This window comes from Podarcis melisellensis, assembly GCF_964234715.1.
Source record: "Podarcis melisellensis genome assembly, chromosome: 6".
In the NCBI taxonomy this organism is placed as follows: Eukaryota; Metazoa; Chordata; class Lepidosauria; order Squamata; family Lacertidae; genus Podarcis; species Podarcis melisellensis.
Window position 1 is genome coordinate 35,362,808 of NC_138538.1, and position 19,909 is coordinate 35,382,716.

A 19,909-nucleotide genomic window follows, 5' to 3' on the forward strand; every position below is an offset into this window, starting at 1 on the left:
TGTGATCAAATCTCCATTGTTTGTATTAGATATCACAGCCACTGGAAGTAATTTAAGGGATTGTTGGGATGGTTTTTTTCCAAACTCACTGATGCAAATCTGCACTGCTGATTTGCTTGTTCTTCTTGGCAATCTGTGGCAAAAAAGTTTTTGCAAAGGAATAGAAATGTGTCTTGCTCCCAAAGACACATTTGACCTCAGCTATTTGCTAATTTAATATTACTCCATCTACTGGTCAGGATTTATTATTTTGATTATTCTGTATGTCTTGATCCTGAAATACCGCTTGCATGAATTTTAACCAATTTAAAGAGGGTGTTAAACTTGATTGAGCTAAGCCAGAGTTCTGACTTAATGAAGAGTCTTATTCTGCCTAATTCTGATTGGAGCTGGAAAAGGGGAGGAGCTCTATTGAACAGAGCACTAACACTGAACATCTGAACCAAGCAGAGGTTCACAGTCAGACTCTTCATGTAGATACACATATATGCACACTCTGCCCCATAAAGTATACAAGCCATTGACCCAAAAATGAGAAGTGTGCATAAGAGTTTCCAGCTGCGGAAAAGAAGGAGCCACACAGTGTATAGGCGTACGTACTAGAAATCCCAAAGACTAAAAGACTAAAACCTCCTGACCTACTGTTACCAGGTTCAGATGGAAATTTATAGTCTCAGGCATGATATTTATATAAATGCTTTATTATTATTTATTATTTTTTTTATTAAATATTTTCTTGTTTTACAGACGTAAGTGTAATGTCTCTCATATTTTTTCCATGTAACATTTTTACAAATCTGTTTCATTTGTTGAGACATTAGGGGGAGAAAAAAAAGAAAGAAAGAAGGGGTGGCGGGAGGGAAGATGGGTGGGGGTGGGGTCGGGTGGCGATGTTTCTGTTATGCTTAATGTATGTAGGGTTTGGTGTCAGTGTTGCTTGTGCTTTTCACTTGTGTTCCTTTGGTGGTGAGAGAGGTTGGAGTTGGCCTAGGCTGTGGTTAATTGTTTGTGATTGGCTGTGGTGATCTTTGTTTTCGTGTGTGAGTGGGTGTTTTGGATCAGGTTAGCCATATTGATTTGTATGCTGTTGGTGGATTATTGTCGTTGCTTTGTTTGAAAACTTGTAGCCCTAACTCACTGTCCTTTCAGCAGTGCTGCTCACAGCAGCTGGGAGCTCCAGACTAAAAAACGTGCCCTCAACTCTTAAGTTCTGGCAGAATCATCCTGCACAGGGCTTGGCACATGGCTTTGGTGCTTTGCAGTGCACAGTTTGCATGCATTGAAATGATTTAACACTGGCCAAAGGGCAATCAAGCTGAGCGCTTTCTGCTCTGTACCTATCATTATACATGCCCTTCCCACATTCCTAGCACTGCTGAGGGGGCAACTAGCATGATTGGCTGATTGCATGCGGTACTAATATGCTTGAAATTAAGAGAGATTGCGAGGCTGTGGCCATTAGGGCTCTGACTGATTGAAAGTCACACACAAAGATCTAGTGCAGAACCTTAGACAAAAGAAAGATGGAAGGCGGCGGCAAGGGAAGCCCATTGCTAAGGTCCTTGCACTTTCAAGTGGGTACATCTTGGCACCAGTGGGTCAGGAAAAAGCTCTTCACAGGAAGGGTATTTTATTAAATGTATTGTTTGCAATCAGCAGCCCTGTCTCCAAGGTCCTTTCGAAAGTGGCATCCACAGAAAGTGGAGAGCCTGATGGTTGCGACATTGCAGCTTCGGAAAACTCTCTATGCAGGGTAGCTTGCCAGAGGCTCACTTTGTTACCTGGAATGCAGACTTTCATTTATTTATTTGTCCAGGCATTGAATGAGTAACTTTAATGCGCTCCTGTATTTAACGCTTGTTCTGTTTTACGGCTGCTTCTTCCATTTTAGCCTTTGTATTTATAATGTTGCATTATTTTTTATTGCGGTTTTAATCGAGTGTTTGAAATCTTTGACAATTTTAATAACATAGCGTGTATAATAAAATATAGTAGTCGTGAATGGTACTCTTCTTTGCAAGTGTTTTTAAAGGTCCAGGACCCCTTCCCTCCCTTTATTTTGGTATAACTGTCTCCTCCAATGTGATCACCTCCAGATGTTTCAGACCACAATTCACAGCAGCCCCAAGCAATACAAGCTGATGGGAGTTGTAGTCCATCTGGAACCCACCACACTAGAGCTACAGAAACTAGATGCAGAAAGCTGCCCTTTTTCTAAATGGTAGATGTTTATGACACACACAAACATACATACAATATATTTCATAATGCAATGCTTCATAATAAAATGTTCCTATAGGATGCATTAAAAATATATATCTTAGTTTATATGAGCAGTATGTGAGTTTATATAAATGCTTTTCTCTCCCCCCCCCAAAAAAAAAATGCAGAAGAAAATTAAGAAATACAAAATGCTCCATTATAGCTCATAAAACTTTTTTTAAAAAACTAGGCTTATTTTCTCATGCCTACTCACACCCTGCTGTGTGGTATATGTCTGTTGAAACAACAAGATCGGCTAATCTGGTCATGCATCAAAGTGGTGAAGCAGCTGTTTAGAAAGTGCATGAAAACTGTTATTATACAGCAGCTTACACATATCAACACAATAAAAGCAGCTGCACAATCTGGACCCTTTGAGAACCTGTGGGCTCTGAACATGGAGTAGTGTGTCCCATAATCTTCAGTTAAACCTCATAGACAGATAGGGGAGTGTCAGTAGGTGACGATAAGACTAGGTTCTGTGGAGTCATAATATGCGGGACCCTCATTGTCAACAGCACCCCTACAAATGGAGAAGACCTCCATATGGAGGCCTCCAATCACACGACTGTCTGATAACACAGTGCAAAGAGACCAAGAGCAAATGGCAACTGAATACGGACACTCTGTGACCTTCGGATGAACTGAAAGATTGCATCCGATTGCTCAGAAATGCCCCTTGCAAACATATCATGAGAACCGTACTGCTCATGTTACAAACACTACAGATCTAAAGCTCAAATACCAGCATTGTGTGAAAGAGCTAAATGAAAGAAAGATAAATGAACACACACACATGCACTTGGTCAGTCCCTCTCTCTTTGCAGTGAAACTTCCGTTTAGTTTGAAAGTCTCTCAAAATCACCTGGTACTTGCACTGCAAAATATGCATCTCCTAAGTAGATTGTAATACATAACACACCATTATATGATGCAGCCGAAGAAAGACAGAACCCTATCCATATGGGGAAACTGCCACGCTATGTGTTGCTCACAGAAGGAGCAAGAGAGGATCTCCATCAATTTTCTTCCTTCCGAAAGCAAGCCCACATCAGCCAACACCATCATGTCCTCCCCCTGCTGTGCTGACTTACAGTGTGTGGTGGATTGGACAGCCCTAAATGGATTAAGGTTGAGAAAAGAGCCAAATCATCCCTTGCTTTAAGAAGAAAAAACACATACTGGAGAAATGGCTACGATGATCAAAGGATACAGTCTCATGCCAAGACTCTGCAACCAACAGAGCCTTTTTGAACTCACTTGAGAGACATCTTCCACAGTACATTACATGACAGCAAACCTTACTTACTACCAAATTAACACTCCTTGGAGGGCCTTGGCCAGCATCCCACTTGGGGCAACTATATTGTGTGGGTTTGTATTCATGGAAAAGCCTGATGTCCAAAACAGTTAACAACCAACCTAAGGGACACGGGTGGTGCTGTGGTCTAAACCACTGAGCCTCTTGGGCTTTCCGAGTGGAAAGTTGGCGGTTCAAATTCACACGACAGGGTGAGCTCCCATTGCTTTGTCCCAGCTCTTGCCAACCTAGCAGTTTGAAAGCACACCAGTGTGAGTAGATAAATATGTACCACTGCAGCAGGAAGGTAAACAGCATTTATGTGCACTCAGGCACTCGTCATGGTGTCCCATTGCACCAGAAGTGGTTTAGTCATGCTGGCCACATGACCCAGAAAGCTGTCTGTGGACAAACACCGGCTCCCTCAGCCTGAAAGTGAGATGAGTGCCACATCCCATTTCACTGGACTTAACCCTTTCACTGGACTTAACTGTGCAGGGGTCCTTTGCTTACTTTTTACTTGCGCATAGAGGGCAAGAAAAGTGAATGGGGCTGTGGAGCCATGTGTTTAGCCCCAAAACCCCACATTCCTTCTACTCCTATTATTCTTCCACTGCTGTGTTGAGCCCAATATCTACACCTATCTATTTAGATATATTTGTATCTTCTCCGTGTGTGGGGGCTTCCCATGGAGTTGGAACTCTTGAGTACTCAGGGTTCTAAATCATGTGAGGATCCTCCACACAGCGAATAGGTTAGAACAGAGATGTGGGCATGCAGCCTTTCTTGCCACCCTAACACATCAGCGATGTGTTGTCTAGGCAGCCCAGGACCACCATACATACTGCCCAGGTTTTTGCCCCGGGGAGACTTTGGTGATGCTACAACTTGGGTGCTGCTAAAACTGTGGTTTGGCTTCCCCCTCAGAGGCACACTCCATTGTCTCTCAAGACAGCTGAATACTAACAACCAACCTGAACATGCATTTGTCACAATCTTACAGCGCGTTTTTCTGTAAGTGATGAGAGTAGATTCCAAACTTGGTAAGTTCGGAATAACCAACTCTTGAAGTCTGAGCAGCCTCAATTCAGTAACAAATTGACCCTGGCTTCTTCTGAATTCAGACCTGGAGGACTGGGCTGGAGAGATGTCTGGGTCCCGTTGCGCTCCCGATGTCATAGGGAGCACGATGCAGTTTTGAATTCAGAAGTAGGGTCAAGAAATAATGAAGGGGTTTTGTTTACTTTCTCGGGGCGAGGGAAATCACTCATTTCGCCAAGGCCAATTCTGAACTGTGTGGTGGGTAGGTCACCCATCATTAATCTGTGTGCGCTTGCATTACCACATTTGTGGGTGCATCATAAATATGTGATGTGCGGAGAAGGCTCCAAGGAAAAGCCAGAAAAAGAGGAGGGAGGGTGAAACTGCATTAACTAATGCAGGTTAATTGATCCTCTGGAAAGAAAAAACACATACACAGAGTGCCGATGAGATCTCGGTTACACAAAGGCTGCTTTGCATTGGATTGTCAGTGTAAAGAGGCTTAGAGCAAGTGTCAGTGTCATTTACACCCCTTTATGCCTGCAGAGAGATGAAATGAGATCGGGGTGACACAGACCCTTAAGCAAAAAGTGCATCCTGTCCCAAAGGGATCTCTATTTAGCCTGTAAGGTCCGGATAGTTTCCCCACACTGCACCCCCAGGCACTCTCACCACTGGAGGGTTCATTATCCTTTCCAGCATCCAGGCATTGCTACAGAGCACCCTAACTTAATAAATGATTCAAGCAGAGCTAAGTGATGGTGTGGGTAATTTGCAGTGCTAAACGTAATGTACACTGTGAGCCACTCTGAACAGACCTTGCTTGCTTCCCAGATGATGATTTTATTACTGTACTGTGGAAGCATGGGAATATGCACCATGCCCAGCAAATATTAATGAATGAGGAATGCATACTAGGTGACTCTGGAAAGTGTCAAAGAAAAGGCAACTCAGACTCTGGAATCTGGGGGGATCCCAATGAAAGTCAACCACCCCACCCTGCTTATTCCCTCCGAATCACCCAATATTTTTTTTTTACCTGCCCCAAGGTCATCTCAAATAAGATCGCCCTGAGATTCACCAGGGGAAAGAAGATCCCCAGTGAGGGATAACAAATGCTATTTTTAAAAAGCAGTCAAGCTTGGAGAATGGCACTGAGAGTTATTTCTAGGGCAGACAGAGGGACAAGGGAATGCTCCAATGGCTCGGATGGCAACAAGCCATATGCCTCAGATAAGATAACACAAGCCCAGGCTTCCCAAAAAAGGCTGGGCAAGAAATGAGGTTCAGTCTGCATTTAAAGGCAAACCTACAGAAGTCACACTTTTTGAAACAACAGGCAAACTGAAACGCAGCCACTCTTTGAAAGTCACACTTTTCTGAATTTTGCAGTGCCGGTCTCCAGCCAAGTAAGGTATACAAAAACGCTGCACAGTAAAGTATGCATTAGTGAAAATAACATTAAAAAATGCATTATATTAGGGGACATTGCTTGGGGAAACTGTATATTAGGCTAAACTGCATACAAAAAAATGTTTATTTGGAGAAATTCGCACTAAAGTCCGTGCTGGTGAAGGGCAAGTAATGAAGGTAACAACAAGAATGCCAAACCAGGGATTGCGGTGTGTTACTTCCACACACCCCAAAGCAAAGTCAGTGATACCAGCAGAGTCACAATAATCAACTAGCTATGATTTACTGTGATGTGAAAACTAGGTGATTGCCTGATTCTGCTGTCCCCCTCAGGTTAAAAAAAAAAAAAAACAATAATCTGCATACGTTCCCTAGGTCCTTGTGCCTCAACCTACTGGGACTTCCTTAGTGTCATCTACCTAATGGCTCGCCCTATCCTGAGTTCATCAAAACCTTCATATGCACTGCATTCCATGGCCTGTCGGGGAGTAAAGGCAGGAAGAGCATGTTTAAGGATGGAGGGTGACAAGTCTTCAAATCCTTACAAAAAGAAAAACAGCTAGATGTCCAATCCATGTTATGCAAAACATCAGAGGGAAGAATGATGGCGAAGGTTGAGATGTGGAATTCTTTATGGACTTTTCCTATTTCTTCTCAGAGGCTGAACACTCTGTTCTGCACTAAGCCAGAGGCACCTTTTTAAGCACATACAGAAGGAGAGAAAACTGACAGATAAAAGAAGTATTACCCCTTAATTCCATGAAGTTATTTTAGTTGGGGTTTTTTTAAAAAAAATCTCCAGCATCACCCTCATTGTGGGCTGTGGGCTCTCTTTTCCATTTACCGAAAACATAATTCTCCCATATTTCTATAGAAAATGCTCAAAGTGGCAAAAACAAATTGAAAATCCCAAGCACAATTACTTGCAGGAGCCCCTTACCCATGTGTGCCCACTTGACTGCTTCAATCTGTGGAACTGGACATTCGTTCTGCACTTGTAAGAAACTGCTTAGCGTGGCAACATTTACACTTTGGAATTCCTTGTCTATTGACATCAGGCAGGTGCCTTTACTGTACTCTTTTCACCACCTGCTAAAAACATTTTAGTTTAGGCACGCCTATCCAGACATGTAGAAGTTACATGCTTATTTATTTTTAGCTTTTTTGACATTTATCATCTTTTGAAGATTTTTAGATACCCTCTTTAACTGTTTTTATTTTAATTTTAATTTTAATTTTAAAATGCTTTATTTTATATTTTTGTAAACCACTTAAGAGGTTCTTACCATCAAGTATAAATTTTGTTAAATAGGTAAAGGTAAAGGTACCCCTGCCCGTACGGGCCAGTCTTGCCAGACTCTGGGGTTGTGCGCCCATCTCACTCAAGAGGCCAGGGGCCAGCGCTGTCCGAAGACACTTCCGGGTCACGTGGCCAGCGTGACATCGCTGCTCTGGCGAGCCAGAGCTGCACACGGAAACGCCGTTTACCTTCCCGCTAGAAAGCGGTCCCTATTTATCTACTTGCACCCGGAGGTGCTTTCGAACTGCTAGGTTGGCAGGCGCTGGGACCGAGCAGCGGGAGCGCACCCCGCCGCGGGGATTTGAACCGCCGACCTTTCAATCGGCAAGCCCTAGGCGCTGAGGCTTTAACCCACAGCGCCACCCGCGTCCCACAGCGCCACCCGCGTCCCAACAGCGCCACCCGCGTCCCACCCGCGTTCTCTTTGTTAAATAAGAGAAACATAAATAAAAATGTGAAGGTCGTAAGATTTTCTCCTTAAAAAATATAAACAAACAAATAAATTTAATATGACAACAAAGAACATAACTCACCCACATAGCAACATAAAAACTATGACCAGCAAATAATGGGAAATTTGACGACAGAAGCACTGTAAGCTGCCCAGAGTGACTGGGGAAAAGACCAGCCAAATGGGCGGGAAATAATAATGATAATTCTAAAATAGCAACTTTCCCCTCCACTGGAAAGCCTTAAAAAGGAGGCAGTTGCTGGGGCATAACCACTAACAAGGTCTGCCCCACTTTTGGGGGGAAGACTGAGGAAAAGAAACAGGGCCTCTGGCGGCTGTCTAAACACTCAAGTGGCTAAGCACACTTTTAACATGGTTCTGAAAAGGTCAAACATGCAATAAACCTCACAGTTTTCTACTGTAGCAAGGCCAGTTCCCACCCACCCCAATACCATTGTGTTCATAAAAGATATTATACTGTTAGGCCGATTAGGCTTGCCCATCTTTAGCAGCTAAGAGCTCTTGCTGCCAAAAGACATTATGGCAGCAAACAAAACTCCCAGAACCAATTTCCGTTCCCTGCTACAAAGTACCCCATTTCCACTGAAAGGTTAAGATTCATACTCTCTCGGCATTTATTTTTATTCATAAAAAGGCATTAGCTCCTTCTCTGGAAAACACCCGAAGCAATGTACAGCAAAGCAAAAGGGGAGGGAGATGCATCTGTTTAACACAGTGCATTCTTTAAAAAACAAACAAACCAGTGGCTGTTTAGTGAACCAGCAGCAATAAAATCTCCATTTAAAATCAAGCTCAACTTAAGCTATTTAACAGCATTATGCTGAAAAACCTTTCTGAATTCCTCCCCAGTCCAGCTTTAAACTCACTTGCTGGCAAAAAGAGCGCAAGGATGGACCTGGACAGGCTTCTCAGGGCAGTTCAGCCCCGGGAAGAAGACAACCGCAACTGTGAAAGCCTCATTCTGCAGTCAAACATGTGTAGAATTACTGCCTCCCCATATCTATTGGACTGGCATAGAATTTGATAGATTTCAGGCTAGAGAAACATACAGGTTTTGGGGGTTTTTTTGCCCAGGCATGTGATGATGTCCTTTCAGGAGACTAAGACAGTAGCCATTGCTGGTTTGTTTTGGCTTTAACAAAAATGTTTTTGTTGGAAAACAATATATCATAAAGTAAATTGTGAGCTGCCTTGCAGAATATGGTTGAAACGGGAGGGAGAGGAGAGAGGGAGGGAGAGTATGTATACATTAGTGGCTTGAAATGCAGCATTATTGCTTCCAGACACGCCCTGCTGCTTTTCAGGTTTCAATTCCACATTGCTGTACACAGTCCAGAAGGGGCAGGGATGTCTTCCCTTGATGTATATTACTTGATTTGTTTCTCCACCTTTGCAACCCCATCAGACTCCAACCCATAGAGCTGTTCCATGCACATGGCCTGTCCTCTCCATGTGTGCCATGGCTGTCTCAACTGTACACACCTCAGCTTCCACTGCAAAGTGAGTATCTGGCTAAAGTTTTCCAATTGGATGGAAACTGGTTCAAGGGGAAACGGAGTTTCCAACAGGAGTATTTCTCAAGAAACCACAGGATAGATCTGGATTGCGGCTAACGTGTTCTCATGAAGATACAGTTTAGATGGGTACCTGACGCCGTCAAAATTATCTAAGATGTACAAAAACAGTTCGAACGAATGATGACGGTGTGGAGTATCTGAAGGAAACATATTCCACATGTGGTGGGGATGTCCAAAAATAAAAGAGTTTTGGAATGTTATATATGATGAACTGAAAAAAAATATATAAAAGTAACATTTCCCAAAAAACCTGAGGCCTTCTTATACTTGGAACAGTAAATAGAGAGATAGCAAGAAACTTTAAAAGAAAAAAAATTGTATACAACTGCTGCTGCAAGAATCCTAATTGAACAGAACTGGAAGGGGGAGAGGGTTCTTATGAAAACAGAGTGGCTAAATAAGTTGGTAGAGTTCAACGAAATGGCTCAAGTGGCAAACAGGCTGAGAGGCAATATAAATCAAAATTTTATTCAAAAATGGGACATGTTTAAGAAATATTTAATGAAATACAATAGTAGTGTGGCGTCAATGACAGCATTTGAATTATTTCTGTATATATGAACTATAAAACCAAAGCAAAAGGTTTTGTAAGTAGTAAGAAATTACAAGATATTATAACTAGAATAAAGCAATAACTATTTGTATAACTGTATAATAGAAAATGTGAATACATTGGGGGGGTGGCGGGAAGTCATACGTATTCATGTAAGAATGTGTGGTGAAATGTTTTGTACACGAACTGATTTTTATTTGCAATCCTTTTTTGAAATACCATATATAAGAATGTTTTGTTATCTATTAAACTCAATAATAATAATAATAATGATAATGTGTTCTCAGTTTCAAACGCCAGCAGTGGGAAAGTGAGTAAACAGTACTGTATACAGTGGTACCTCGGGTTAAGTACTTAATTTGTTCTGGAGGTCTGTACTTAACCTGAAACTGTTCTTAACCTGAAGCACCACTTTAGCTAATGGGGCCTCCTGCTGCTGCCACGCTGCCGGAGCACGATTTCTGTTCTCATCCTGAAGCAAAGTTCTTAACCTGAAGCACCATTTCTGGGTTAGCGGAGTCTGTAACCTGAAGCGTATGTAACCCGAGGTACCACTGTATTGTCTATGCTGACTGGCAGCAGCTTTCCAGGGTTTCAGGCAGGTTTTCCTTTCTAGCCCTACTTGGAAGATGTCAGGCACTGAATTTGGGACCTCCTGCATGTAAAGAACATGCTCTACAACAGAGCTATAGCCCATCCCCAAGTTTTGTTTTCTCCACATATGCATTAAAGACCCATATTTATCTCGAACAGCTCTTTCCCCAATACAATAAAGATTCTGTACTTTAGAGAATTTCTTCATGTTAAGAAGACCTCATATTAAATTCTGTTGGCTCTATATTTCTGAAGTTTAGTTGCATATAACACAATGAAGCAAGTCACATACACACACACACCAAAAAAAAAAGCAAAAGAGAAAACCAACCCCCTTGATGTATTTAACTGATGACAAAGGGGTCTGATTTTTTTTTTAAGCCCTTTATGTTCTTTTCTGCATTCCTTACTCCAGCGTGGCATGTTCCATATTATCCCAACCTCTGGGGATTCCTGGTCTTCTTTTTACAATGTACAGAGACTGCAATCTTTGCAGGAGGTTCAAATGACAAGCTAAAAAGAATTGTAGCTTGAATGCTTATCCCAAGAGCTTCCCCTCAGATAACCCATTTTCAAGAGCATCTCTGAAACTGAGAGCAACCCATGCTAGGTCCACCTATAGATGTGCATGTGGGGTTCTAGAGATGAGGCGGGGGGCTGGTTTGGGGCAAACATTCACCATGAAAGGGGTTCTGCACTTTTTTGTTTTTAAAGAGAGACTTGGTTTGAGCTGTAGAGGGGAGGCAGCTGAGCCAGGAAGATTCCTGGGTGGAAGCAGCAGGGAAAGACCATTGCTCAGGAAGGGCTCATTACATTTCAAAGCAAAGCCTGTGCTTCTTTCTCTAATTTACACACACATTGTACCAAAACTGAAAGTGACTGGCAAAAACAGCCCTAAAAGAGTCCAGAAAGGGCAGAAAATGTGTGAAAACAGTACTTAGCAATCCCAGGAGCCATTGTACTGACTATTGAGGCCTGTGGAGAGTTGGGAGTTTGGGCAAGGAGGTCTGGAAGGAGCAATTGCAGTAGAGTTTGGCATCTAGTATGTGCTTCTGGGTTTTTTTCAAGGGTTTTTCAAGGGTTTCCAGAAGTTTAGAGGGTATTTGCAGGCTTTTCCAATAGTGTTTTCAAATACACACAATTTCACGGAAACGCGCGGTGCCTCAGAACGTAATCCCCACATAGATTGGGAGTTACCTGGCTGTAAAGAATCATCTGTGACACTGGAGAGCAGCAAGACTTGAGCCAGGCTGGGGACAAAGCTGCCCAAGGCTGGGGACAGTCTGGAATAGCAAACTAGAGCCACTAAACTGCATTTTTGAACCAACCATTTGCAATTCCGCAGGGGCTTCGGGCCCTGATCATCAAAGTCCAAAGAAAGCTGCAGTCGAGTCACTTGAAATCCCCACGCAGCTTTTCCTCCAGGCTTGATTGAATCACCAGGACTCGACTCCCAAATAGATTTTCAATGCCAGATTTAATCCCCAGTGCATGTGAAATAGGATATTAACACATTTGCATTGGTTAGCTGCCCTTAAATAATAATCCTTCTAGCTGCTTGTTCATCAAAGAACAATCCTGACGTTACGGGAAGCTGAGGATGGCATACATGGGGGTTACTGCTACTTTATCCTCACTGCCTAACCTGGCTAGCCCAATCAGTGTTATGGCAGAGCTCACATTTGAACCCCAGTCTTCTTGATCCAAGTCTGACACTCCAGCCACCATGGTCCCTCACACCTTTCCAGTCAACCACTTTTAAGCCCCATTACCCCAGTTCTGTCACTGCAGGTGGTGACAGCAGCCACAAAATTAAAAGACGCCTGCTTCTTGGGAGAAGGGCAATGACAGGCCTAGACAGCATCTTGAGAAGTAGAGACATCACATTGCCAACAAAGGTTCGTATAGTTAAAGCTATGGTTTTCCCAGTAGTGATGTATGGAAGTGAGAGCTGGACCATAAAGAAGGTTTGATCACCGAAGAATTGATGGTTTTGAATTATGGTGCTGGAGGAGACTCTTGAGAGTCCCATGGACTGCAAGAAGATCAAACCTCTCCATACTGAAGGAAATCAACCCTGAGTGCTCACTGGAAGGACAGATTGTGAAGCTGAGGCTCCAGTACTTTGGCCACCTCATGAGAAGAGAAGACTCCCTGGAGAAGACCCTGATGTTGGGAAAGATGGAGGGCACAAGGAGAAGGGGGCGACAGAGGACGAGATGGTTGGATAGTGTTTTCGAGGTTACCAGCATGAGTTTGACCAAACTGCGGGAGGCAGTGGAGGACAGAGGTGCCTGGCGTTCTCTGGTCCATGGGGTCACGAAGAGTCGGACACGACTAAACGACTAAACAACAACAACCCCAGTTCTGAATTCAGGGAACTCAACTGAAGTCATGACCCACACTTGACCCCAAGCATGCATTGGAAGAATCAGAAACTGTTGTGTCGGGTCCCCCCCCCCCCCCGCTTTTATTCCAAAGAGGCAGGGTGTCTTCCCCTTCAACCCACAGCAAGGGTATTAAGATAAACAAATGAAACCCAACACGTCATTTTGTCATGACCTGATGATTGTTGGCTTTCGCTGACAAAAAGGCAGGGCTTTTCGCTGGTGACACCAGTGTTGTGGAATGCTCTCCCTACTGAAATATAAAACGCCCACTGATATTGACATTCTGTCAGTTCTTGAAGACACACCTGTTAGCATTCCCCTGATCTCCTGACTTAAAACTCCTGTTTTAATGATTGTTTAAACGGTTTCTGATTGTTGTGCTGTTTGAGTGGGATCATTTCATTGTACATTTTAATTGCAGGTGCTTATTTTAATGTTTTGATGAAAGTGTCTTATTATGCATTTTAATTATGTGCGTTTCTGTAATTGGTTTTATGCTTGCAAACCATTTAGAAACCACCTTGGCAATGAGGCAGTGTATAAATGAAATAATAATAATAATAATAACCTACTTTATCCTGACAAGAACCCTGTCAGGTATCCCAATAGTGATTGGCTCAAAGACACAGTGGATTTTGTGGATGCATGGGAACTTCAACTAATGCCTCCCCAGATACTCTTATATGCATGCATGTCAGGGGTTCAGGAATGGAGGCACAGGGGAAGGAGGAAGCGGAGAGCGAAGGGGAACAATCCGAGGGCAGTGTAGGTGAGGAAGACAGTGGGGCAAGAGATTCCATGAGTCTGTCCAGTGAGTCGGAAGATTCACAGAAGGGGGCACCCATAGCCAGAGCAAGGGGGTTCCTGGGAGGGAGGCACCAGAAGCAAGGAACCAGTGGTGACTCCCAAAGCAGCAGCTGGAGATCGGGACCAGTTTCCCCACCAGAGCGTAGCGGGGGGGAAGAGTCCCAGGTGTCAGGACCGGTTTCCACTCCAGGGGAAAGAGAAGATGAGGCAGGGCTGACCACGCCCCTGTCGCTGAGTGAGGAAATAGAGGGGAAGTCAGATCCAGCGAGCCCCCCCGAAGGGGGAAGCAGTGACAGAAGCAGCGTAACGGTCAGGAGGAAAGTTGCCGGCTGGGCGCGCGCGCCAAGTTCAAATGCACAGGCGCGTGGGACAGCTGGGAGCTAGGATTGGGAGCCAGGTCCTAAAGCACGCCGGAGGCAGGGGGAAGAATCCGGAGACTCTTCAGCATCAGAAGAGTCCAGAAAGGGCAACACCCCGGCGGGCAGAAGGACCCAGAGGAGAAAGGAGCAAAGGAAGAGGTGGAGCAAGGCTAGGGTCTTAAACTGGTGTCTGGGGGGAGGAGATTCAGACGGAGCTTCAGCGGTCTAGGGTTGAGACGTAGAGCTGCGCGCCGCGGCTTTGGAATCGAAACTGAACCTTAATAAAGACTTTTATATATAACAAGAACTGGCGTTGGTCCTCTGTGAGCTGGGACCTTGGGCAGCTCTGACAATGCATATTCCAGGAGTGTCTGAATCCCTAAAATCTGAAAATGACAAAAAGCAAAAAAAGTAGATATACACTGGTATCTAACTTCAGTGGGATTCCTGTCAAGATTCCCCTTTTCTCCTTATGTCCTATTTCCTTTGCTCAGTCTCTCCCCCACCCCCAAGTATCACTGAATCATTGATGGAAAAAATAGAAATAGAAAAGATTTAGAAAAGGAGAATTAGAACAAGAGAAACTCACAGAACAAGGATCTCTCTCTCTCCCCACCCTACTCCTGCTCTCTCTGAGAGAGAAAGGTAATGAACAAAAGATGTCCCGGCAGGGAAAAGACTTTATTGAAAAGTCAGTTCTGGGGAGGCAGAGAATTCATTATTCCCTTTCTTTGACCTGTGGGTGGTTGGGAAGGAATTGACCCACTCACTAGGGAGCCCCTCGCAAAACATTTACTCCATATGCATCTCCAATCTCTCCTGTGACAAACAGACCTGGGTGAAATATATATAGGGATCTAAGCCTGTCTGTGTAACAATCTATTTCACACATAAACACCATTGTGAAAAGGGTGAAGAAGTCATTGTGCATTCCGTGTTCAGAACTATTGAGATGCAATTAGGATAGAGAGAGTAATGAGGAAGCGGCCAAACTACTTTCAGGCATCCCAGTTGTTTTCTTTTTCACGAAGCACCACCTCCTGACCTCTGCGAGCAATTTTATCCACCAAGGCAGGGGAACGAAGTGTCACAAGAGCCTCTTCTCCATAGCACTATTTCTGCAGGATTAAACATCTTGTCAGCTGCACTTACCAACCTGCCATCAGATGCCTGTCTCTGTCAAGGTCGTCCACAGTTCAGCATTATAAGAGGGATGTTACAGCTGATTTATCAGCTTCCCATCAGAGCTCCTGGATGCCTGCAGGCCACAGGAAGAAGACACCGTACTCCAAGTGAAAGGGGCTCTCCACAACCAAAAACAGCATGCCTGCTTGAGAGGGATGGTGAAAGTATCGAGGAATGGGTATCAAAAATTGATAGCAAGCTCAGGTATTGGGGGTAGGGGGAAGAGACCCATCCTCTAAAACTGGGATGGACAGAAGATAGATTGAGATCTACTAGTATATCTCTGAGTGAATTGCAGCAGATCAGCTGCCAATTGTGTAACAATAGCAACAACTAAAAAGTTTATCCCCAAAATTAGGTGGCTGAAAAAGAACATTAAAAAAAGAAATGGAGTGGATTTCCATGAGCTTGGTTCTGGAACTGATTGCTGAGCATGTACTCAGAGGCACCCTGTTCTCTATTTCTTAGCCCACCCCTGTTTTGCACTAGGCTCTGGTTGGTAAAACTCAGGGGTCTGGTTAAAAAGAAAAAGTAGATCCTTAAAACCTGGTGTCCATCCATCCCTTCTCTGAAAGGAAGAGCAAGAAGATGGTACTAGCAGTCAAGCATAGAAACAGTCACTAGCTCTTTTGAAGAAGAAGAAGAAGAAGAAGAAGAAGAAGAAGAAGAAGAAGAAGAAGAAGAAGAAGAAGGGTGTTCAACCTCATAAGTGAATCTTGTTCCCTATATCTCCATGAAAAGAAAATGGTATGGTTCTTTAAAGTCTACTTGCCCTTGCTGAATCTCTTCCTCTACCTCTGGATTAACCACCTATCCCACCCACAATAGGCCTGAATTAGCATTAGAGCCAGTATAATTGTAAGAGTACTGGGAAGGGGAAAGACCCTCACAATTTGAAATGGTAAATGCAAAAGTAGTAACAATGCATCAGACCAGCTAGGCATAGGCATGGCCAAATTTGGCCTTCCAACTGTTTTGGGACTACAACTCCCATCATCCCTAGCTAACAGGATCAGTGGTCAGGGATGACAGGAAATGTAGTCCCAAAACAGCTGGAGGGCCTGAGCTAGGGGCACTCTTGCTTCTACAATAGGACTTGAAGTCAGGCAGCTGTCCACAGCCAGTGGTGCTGAAGGCAGAACAGAGCCACATCTTCTTGCACACTGCATTGTCCTGCCTACAAACAAATTGGCCCAAGAGAAAAGAGACTGAGAGCATCTGGAAGAGAAACACCTGGCACAGGTTTAAATGGAATGGGCAAAGGCTCTTCTCTTGCCCTGTATAGCAGGATGGGGGAAATAGTGCCACTCCAACTTGCTTTCCCCTTCTTCCAGTTCCAAAACAAAATACATGAATATGCCATTTATTATTGCTGAGCAGCAGAAGGGGCACAGAAACTACTGTATATGTTCTTATAGCATGGGAATGTGGCTGTTGCAATCAGAGTCCTCTGCCATCAGACAGAAGAGAAGTGGACCTGCCTAGATGCACAGAGTGTTGATTTCTTCTCTTCCCCTCATACCAGAATGTAGCCAGAAAATTATATATATGGCACACTTTTCAAAGCATCTCCAGTAAGGAGCCTGCCTCCTTATTCTGAGCCCCAAGAGGTACAACAGCAGACAGTTCATAAGGGACTCCCAACCTTTCCCTGCTTGGGTGCCTCATCCATCTGCTGAAGGTCAGTCAATAACAGCCAGATGTTCGCAGATCCTCCAGGCAATTGAAATGTGAGCCTCTGTCCTTGAGCAAGTCAGAGAAATGCTTATCACATGAATGAATTACTTGAGCAGCAGCATCTGCATATAGAGCAGCCAATTCAGTTCTCTCACAGGGATAGCCAGGTTGCAAGAACAGAGCAACAAGGCAGCTTACGCCACATGCTGTCCTGCACCCTGAAAGCATCTTACCATCATCAGCCACAACTCTTTGACCCTCCACTCTTAATCTCAACCCCCTTCCTTCCAAATACATGGAAAATAATATATGCTAAAGACACTCCCCATTCTGAGTGAATGTTGAGCCTCATTACCTAGCATGGTGATCAGACTCAGGGATTTTAAATTCATCTAGTACAGCCATGTGGCAGGAGCAAGAGATTCCTTCTGAAAGGAAGACCTCTTGCTCCAGCCACAAGACTGTGCAAGATGTGTTTAAAATGGGTTAATCAATGGGCAGTACTTAAAATAAGGAGGAGGAGGAGCCTTATCCTGTAATGAAGGGCCAGGCAGACCTTCAACTGAAATCAGCTGATAGATCAGAAGGGGGTTTCAACTTGACTGCAACAGTCTTTGTTCCATTTTCACATTTGCTAACCAGAGCACCTGTTTGAGGCAAGAGAAGAGCAAGGGAAGTGCAAGAGAAGTCCTGAAGGCATGCACAGTGGTCCTAGGCTAATCCCAAGCTCAGTGGAAATAACCTCCTCCCAACTTCCCTTATCCTACCAATTACTGCATGTTTTTCTGCCTTGTGTCCTCTTGGCTTTACTTGCAGGTGGCTTTGAGCATTACATTTTATTGTTATTCTTCCTCAGCATAAAATCAAATATACAAGCAAAATATAATCTAAGTTACAAAACACAAGAGCAGCAAAAGGTTGTAATTTCCAAATAAATACAGAGCAGATAATGTAGAAAAAGAAAAGCAGCAGAACACATCATAAAAGCCAGTTTCCACTAATTAGTTTGGCAAGGGAGTTTTGGATATCTGAATTTGACCTATATATACTTTTTTTTTTTTACTATTATCTTTTATAGGCTTTTAGCTTTCTGAGTTTTATTTGTGTTTGTTTTGATTTTTGTGAGCTGCCTTGAGTCCCGGTTTGTCCAAGTTCTGGGAGAAAGGCGGGATATAAATACACATGACTATTATTATTATACATTACATTGAATATTTTTCCAAAGACAGTCCTCTGGGTCCCAGACATACTGAGGGAATATTGGCTCACATTTCTGCACACATTTCCCATGTGATGTGGGCCCCCTGAAACAGTGGCAAAAAGAGTAGATCCTGTTCTTTCTGTTGGGAAGCTTGGAGAAGCATATTTAGGACTCGCAAGATCCGTCCATCCTGGCACTGATCTGTTCCACAACAGATTCAAATACAACTCCCACCACTTGGAGTTGTGGACATAGGAAACAGCCATGCAAAGACCCATGATGGAGCTTTTACAAGGTACATTGGAAGATACAGCCCTGTTATTAATGATACAGCTGCACTCCATTTGCATTACTTGTTTCTGTGGGGATGTCATCTTTTGAATTATGGCACCACCGGCTCTAACAGATGCCTCAAGTTATGCAGAATCCATTTGTCAGTGTCCACAGGTAAGCCAGGATCTGCGGCCTGAGACCCGTTTCTTGAGCTACACAGTAAAATTGGCCTATCAGCGAAGCATTTGTGTCTTCAGGCAATATCAACACGATACCTTTGGCCCCTGTGTTACAGTTTCCCTTTATAAGAAATATAGAAAAAGGAAGGAAAAACCTCCTCCCTTCTTCCCCCACACAACTGTGCATAATGCTTCTCATGATCCCTGCTGGGGGAACTTTCACTCCCTACAAACCAGATAGGAATAGATGCCTTGCCCAAAGCAAAACAGGAAGGAGCAGTGACAGGCCCACCCCCTCTTCTCCCCACCCCCTGAATCTTCAAAGCCCCAAGCCTGCATGACCACTGCCAAAATGCTCTATTGTAATCAGCAAATGAGGCAAGCGAGGCATGGAGCCTTGACTTGCAAGCCAGACAATGTGTTTTGTGACAATGCCAGTTAAGATACTACGGGCTCCTGTCAGCTCAGTTGCCAAAAGGGGCTCTGACAGGAATATTAAAGACAGAGAGGCACAATGCCTTCTAGGGTTCACTATCCCTCACAGCTTTCCAACTTACTTTTATGATTTTCATGTGTTCATCCCCCAAGCATTTAATACCCCAGGGGTGCTGCTAGCGAGGCTGTCAGACACTGATGAGATTATATTATCAAGATAAAAGAGAAGCCACATCCAGTGCCCCCATTCCAGCAAAGGCTAATAATTACTAAGTGATAGAGCACACTTTTTAAAATAATAATAATAAAAAATTCCATTTTCCAGCCTTGGTCCACTCAGCCCCTATTGTGCCACCATCATTAAAGCATTTTATTTAATTTTTCAATGCAGTCCTTTTTTCAAAAGAGCCACAGCGTCGAACTGCGAGAAATAAATTGCTACAGTGAGTTAGCAGGGGCTAATCACCAAGAGTCAAGGAAAATTATGATCTCAGCACTAAAGTGTTGATTTCATTTCTAAAAGGTTATATGGTCCAGAGTGAACATTAAAAACAAGTCATCCCTCCACCACTGATGGAAAAAAGCTGCTGTAAAACATACACCCTCCACCTACCAGCAGACTGCATAGGACTCTACTTGATGGGCAGTACGTGATGTAAATGAGGGACTGAGCCTAGGGCTTGGCGATCAGAAGGTCGGCGGTTCGAATCCCAACGACGGGGTGAGCTCCCATTGCTCGGTCCCAGCTCCTGCCAACCTAGCAGTTCGAAAGGACATCAAAGTGCAAGTAGATAAATAGGTACCGTTCCAGCAGGAAGGTAAACAGCGTTTCCATGCGCTGCTCTGGTTCGCCAGAAGAGCCTTAGCCATGCTGACCACATGACCCGGTTG

At 43.9% G+C, this 19,909-nt stretch overlaps 1 protein-coding gene and 1 long non-coding RNA gene across 2 annotated transcripts in view; one reads left to right on the top strand and one right to left on the bottom strand.

Moving 5' to 3' along the window:
• The window catches only part of LOC309372701, a 243,752-nt gene extending 233,273 nt beyond the window's left edge, over positions 1 to 10,479 (top strand). Inside the window, exon 2 of the long non-coding RNA XR_014169632.1 lies at positions 10,230 to 10,479. This is a non-coding gene — a long non-coding RNA (uncharacterized lncRNA). The remainder of the gene's footprint in view (positions 1 to 10,229) is intronic.
• Positions 1 to 19,909, bottom strand: part of TAFA3 (TAFA chemokine like family member 3) — an 88,490-nt gene that overhangs the window by 61,783 nt on the left and 6,798 nt on the right. The window lies entirely within an intron of this gene.